This window comes from Crocuta crocuta, unplaced genomic scaffold (assembly GCF_008692635.1).
Source record: "Crocuta crocuta isolate KB4526 unplaced genomic scaffold, BGI_CrCroc_1.0 scaffold68, whole genome shotgun sequence".
NCBI lineage: Eukaryota > Metazoa > Chordata > Mammalia > Carnivora > Hyaenidae > Crocuta > Crocuta crocuta.
In genome coordinates this window covers 2333994-2340065 of record NW_027532426.1, presented here as the reverse complement: position 1 = coordinate 2340065, position 6072 = coordinate 2333994, and positions in this window count along the sequence as shown.

Sequence of the window (6072 nt, the reverse complement as noted above, 5' to 3'; positions counted from 1 at the left end):
GTAACAAACATGATCCAATAGGAACACAGCAGGAGACAGGTCACGCCACGAGGTCTTCTGGGAATTGTAGTTCCTTGGATTGGGCTAGCGACCAAAACTAGTCTGCCCGCATTGTTTCTCTGCTTTAGGGAAGAATATGTAGGAGCTGAAGCATCACAGAGACCTGGGGGGCCGAGGGGGGAGAGCTCTTGAAAGACCGCTAGCAAGCAGGCGTCGCCCAAAGACGTCACTGTCGACCAGGCGTTTAAATGATATTCTGACACCTTCATTACACGCTAGTTAGTAGGCATAGCAGGGGCGTGGCATTCGTTAAGCAATACGTTTTTCTCTTTTCTGGTCCTTTTTTTTTTTTTTTTTTGGTGCCCCTACACCCCTGAGTCTACCAGAGTTCTTATTTCCACACCTGTATTGAATCAGAGGTAACATTAGGGCTTGATCACATTAGGGCACACACATCACCACTTAACCCCCAAATTTGGCAGTCCTCCCAGAATCTCCTGGCCTGCATACTGCTTGAATATGGGAAGAAGTAAGGAGGAAACTGAACTTAAGGTTATAAAAAATAAGGAAAGTCTAGGGGCGCCTGGGTGGCTTAGTCGGTTAAGCGTGGTTAAGCGTCCGACTTTCGCTTAGGTCATGATCTCGCGGTTCGTGGGTTCGAGCCCCGCATCGGGCTCTGTGCTGCCTGCCAGCTCAGAGCCTGGAGCCTGTTTCAGAGTCTCTGTCTCCCTCTCTCTCTGACCCTCCCCTGCTCACCCTGTCTCTCGCTGTCTCTCTCTCTCCTAGAAATTAAAAAAAAAAAAAAAAGGAAAGTCTAAGAAACTGTCATAGCCAAGAGGGCTTAAGGAGACACAGGTATTAAATGTAACTTGGTATGGAAACCAACTTGACAATAAACTATGAAAGAAAAATAAAAATAAATAAATAAATAAAAACAAATGTAACTTGGTATCCCAGATATCATCCTGGAACAGAAGAACATTAGGTGAAAATTAAGAAATCTGAATGAAACATAGACATTAGTTACTAATAACATATCAATATTGATTGGTTCATTAGTTGTAAAGAATACCATACTAATCTAATGTGGGAAGCTAATAAAAGGAGAAATTGGGTATGTAAGGACCCTCTACTGTCCTCAAATTTTTTCCTGTAAATCTAAACTATTCTTTATTTTTTAAAGTTTATTAGAAGCAATATGATGTCTCACTTATCATATTGTACATAATTATGTTTAGGGATTTGGGCTTCTTTTCCCCCTCTAGTGAGAAGCTCAAGAGCAAACGCTATCCACCTTTGGCTCCAATGTGTGACCCTTCCTATATGTAGTCCTTGTCCCTGCCCTGTCCTACGGACAGATCGTCCCTAACATTTATAACCGAGGACAAGAGTAAACAGGAAGGCCCAAACCTGCCACCCCTATTTTCACTTCCCCCATCCCATACCCTACAGAGCCTGATATCCCATCCATGAGGCCAAGTTCCATCCATATTCCCCAGCAACCATTCTTTGGCCACCCTTTTAGTGGCAAAATCAGTCATCAGGATAATGAATCTGGCACAGCAGTGTGCTCAGGCTCTGGAAGCAAACTTGTGGCCCTTGGGGCAGAGATTTACAGGATCCTGGGTATCCGGAACCTAATTACAACAGGGAGACAAGGATCCCTGCTCTGAGGGGTAGAGTGCAGCTGAAGGAGGGCCAGATCGCATCTCTCTAAGGTCATAACTGCCTATGGCCTTTCTCCCTCCCACTACACACAAACCACCCCCCACCCCGCCTCCACTCTGGTCCCCTTTGTGCCTATCCAAGTGACACCAACAGTGGTGCCAAATATATGGGACTAAAGCTTCCAAAGCAGGAAGGAGGGAGAGCCCAGACTCCTCACACTTAACCTCCAAACTGCCCCCAGCCACATACACACACTCATACTTGAGATGACCAGACCACACCCCTGTTACTCTGCAGCCTCACAGGTACCTGGCCTCCCTTCTTCTCCCAGGCCCCCACCCTACCTTTGCCTGCTCCCTCCTCTCACTCCCGTCTGGTTACAGCAGCCCAGGATCCCGACCTTGGGCCATTCCTGGATCCTACAGCTCCCTTCGCATCCCCCATAGGCCAAACTGCCCCTCTTAGAGAGAAGCTGTCAACTTTGTGACTGAGTTAGTGGGTGTTGGGTACATTTGGGGAATATTTGGGCCCTGAGGATAGTGGTATTCTGAGCTTAAACCATCCCTCTCTGGCAGGAAGCCTGGCACATCTCTGGGGGATGGAGGGGTGCCTCCTTCCCACTTCACAGTGGCAGGGAGGCGGCTTTTGTAGTCAGGCCATCTGCCTTCCCTGTCCCCCCACCTCTCACCAGCAGCTCCTTTCCTAAGCTTGGCAGGGCTCCCCCAAGAACTGGACTCCTAAAGGACTGGGAGGGCTCCCTTAGTTGTAGACATGGGCCATCTTAAATTTTTCTACTTTGACTCTCTTGCCTCTCTGGTCTGTAAATATCAGAGACAGACTTTCCATACACCACCTCTTCCCTCCACACCACAGTCGCTCTCCAGGACCCACGGGCTCCCTGGCTGGATCCTCTCGCCCCAAGGATGGGACTCTATGAAAATCCTCCTGTGGATAAGAGAAGAGATGCTAGCAACCCCTTTGGATATAAAGGAAACCCTTCCTCCACACAGCTCCTCCCCCAAACCTTTCTCTTTGGGGTACTTGGGTAGCTCAGCTAGTTAAGCATATGACTTTGGTTCAGGTCATGATTTCATGGTTCGTGGGTCCAAGACCCACATCGGGCTCTGTGCTGAAAGCTCAGAGGCTAAAGCCCACCTCAGATCTGTGTCTCCCTCTTTCTCTGCCCCTCCTCTGCTTGCACTATGTCTCTCTCTGTCTCTCAAAAGTGAATAAATGTTTAAAAAATTTTTTAAACCTCTTTTTTTAACGTTTATTTATTTTTGAGAGTGCAAGTGGGGGAGGGGGGAATGGAGGATCCAAAGCAGTCTCTGCACTGAGCGAGGAGCTTACTTAAGATTCTCTCTCTCTCTCTCTCTCTCTCTCTCTCTGTTTCTCTCCCTCTGCTCTCTCCTGCATGTGCTCTCTCTCTGCCTCTCTCTCTCTCTGCCTCTCTCTCTCTCAAAAAATTTTAAAAAAAGACTGTGGAGTGTGTGGAGGGTGTGGGTACCCAAAGGGATGGGGACATTCCTTATCTAGGCCAGAAAGAAGTATGAGGAAAAGTGGCGAAAAGTCTAGACGCAGGAACATTGAAATACTTGGTAAACATACAAGGCACAGAAGGTTTCAGCTTTCCTTCTCTCCACAGGGAAACTGAGTCATTCCCCTCTGCAGCTGGAACATTTTCCTTTGGAAGCTTGCCTGGGTGCCCCCACTATGGGGAGTTAATTGGCAGCAGGTGGATGGAGAAAGAGTTGTTCCCACACACTCATACACAGCTGGATCCAAACCAGCTCCCTTCTCTGACCAGTCCCCAACCCCAAATCCCCATTTCCTATTTATCTAGGGGAGAGGAGGATGGAAGAGAAGCCCACCAGGGGGACCCAGCTCAGGGACAGGTCCTGGATCTCCCACCATTCCCTGTGTCTGTCTTCTCACTGCCCCACAGAGGTCCAGAAAGAGCAGCCGGGACAATGGAAGGCAGCATTTGAACTAATCCTTGGGGCAGTTTCCTCTCCCAACACCCTGAAGGATGCCTTCCCTTTCCACACGCCCAGGTCAGAGGAGAAGAGACGTCCTGTGAACCCGAGGCCTGAACAGCAGCAGGGAAAAGAGGCCAGCCTACCATTTCCTTTGCACCACCCCTCCCTCCAAGCCCTGAGAACCTCTCTGTACTCCTGGCCTCCACACCAGCTTGTCCCACCTCCTTTCATTGGAGGAGAGCTGCAATATGGTAAGGCCCAAACTCTATGATAAAAGACCTTGTGTCCCTACCTCTCCTCCCCTCTCTCCTGGCAAAGGCTGGATGAGGGGACTGTATGCAAGAGTGATATCAAAAGCTGAAAAATTTAGGGGATCCAATATCTGGCACATACTAAATGCTTTTTTTAAAAAAATATTTTTTATTTATTTCTGAGAGACAGAGAGAGACAGCCTGAGCAGGAAAGGGTTAGAGAAAGAAAAAGACACAGAATCTGAAGCAGGCTCCAGGCCCCAAGCTGTCAGCACAGAGCCCGATGCGGGGCTCGAACCCATGAACCATGAGATCATGACCTGAGCCGTAGTCGGACGCTTAACCGACTGAGCCACCCAGGCGCCCCACTAAATGCTTTTTTAAAAAGGCATGAAAAGAATGAATAAAAAGTAGGAGAAACTCTGAGAAACAATCTGGGGAAGGTGTCAGTTTTTCTACGTCTTGCCTCAGCTAGGCGTGGTCCCTAGGCAAGGTTCAGCCAGGCGTGAGTTCCTTCCCCTAGCTCTCTGTTTCATGACCCATACCCAGGGCACCTGATGGGACAAAGTTGATTAGTAAGGGGACATTAAGTTGCCATTTTACCCTTAGCAGGGCAATGGTTGGTTAATTTCCCAGTCTCCCATCTCTGCCAGCCACTTGATCCCCAACTCCCATAAGCTGTCCCCCTCGCCTTTATTTTCTCCATTTCCACTACCTTTTCTTGACTGAAAGATCTCTAGGAGGAGGAAAAGTATGGGTTTTAGGTTCTCTTTAGATTTCCTCTGCTGTATCGCTTCTCAGCCTTTTGGCTAAGATCAAGTGTAGATTTCCTCTGCTGTCTTTCCGGAACTCCCCAATAAGTGGGGCTTGTCTGCACAGTCAAGGGGTGTCTGCTGAACACCTCATCACTTGCTGACATCACCCAGAGCCCAGGAGCTCAAGATGGGGGAGGGGCAGGATTACTGTGGCCCAGGCCACAGGGGTAATTCCAGAACAGTCTGGTAGAGGGCCTGTCCCCTGTTTCCCCAAACCCTTTGGGACTTCTTGGCAGGGGTGGAGGATGCTGTGTGGGGTCTTGACTTCTAGGCTTTTGGGGGAAGCTCTTCAGAAAGATATCTGGATCCCCTGGTTTCTAGGGGTGGGACCCTGAGAAATCTTGGGGTGCTTCCTAGCAACAGTCTGGGAGGGAAGGAAGGAGGAAGGGAGAGAGGGTGGGGCCCAGGCAGAGCTGCTCTGATGAGAGCCCAGAGAACAGGCTGTTCCTGCTGCCTCCTTGGCAACCAAAATCTGAGAGGGAGGGGGCTGTCAGGCATATCCCCTCGGAGGGTCTCTATCCATCCTCACTTGTGCCCCACCTCCCTGTTCTCCCCAGGGATTCAGCTCTGAAACAGAGGTGGGGAGGGGGGTGGGAGGAGACAGCCTGGGTGGGGGTTTCCTGGCAAGGAGACAACAGAAGCTGGGGCTGAAATGACTCTGAGAGGAGCTAGAAGCTTCAAGAAATGGGGGTAGGCAGGATGAGTGGGGTGGAAAGAGGGGTGATGCAACACTAGGCAGGGGCTATAAGCCCAGACCTGGGCTGGATCCCAGCATCTGGCGGGATGCCTGCTTTGGAGAGTGTGTGCCCTTCACTTTGCCCTTGCCCAGGTCTGTTACCAGCCCATACTGGGAGCTAAGGAAGTGAGGTAAGGAGGAGATGGGAATGGTAAACTCTTGTCTTGGAGTTCAAAGTGCCCCAGTCCGCCCCTGGGGGGAAGGGGGGAGAGGTGGATCAGGAAGCACTTCATTTTCTATGGCTTTGGGTCTAGGATTTCAAAAAGTCTCCCCCACCACATATCGTGAGGGCCTTTCGTCAGAGAGATGTGGGGGAAGCCAGAATGTAAGGGAGACAAAACCGTAGCACTCTTGTGTCCCCCCTGCAGACTCCGTCACCCTGTCCTAATCCAGATTAGCTTCACATTGCTTCCTGGTTCTGCCTGATGGATGCAGAGTATAATTGTACCTCATCTCATATAAATGTATCCCATGCATTGGGATTCTGTCTCAACTCCTTGCGCATCCCAATCCCCAGAGACTATTTCCATACAGGGTAGAGCATGCGCCTTAAGCACTACACAGCACAGCCTCGTTCCCCCGGGTTTCAGCCAAACATGATCACCGAGGACGTGGCACTGATT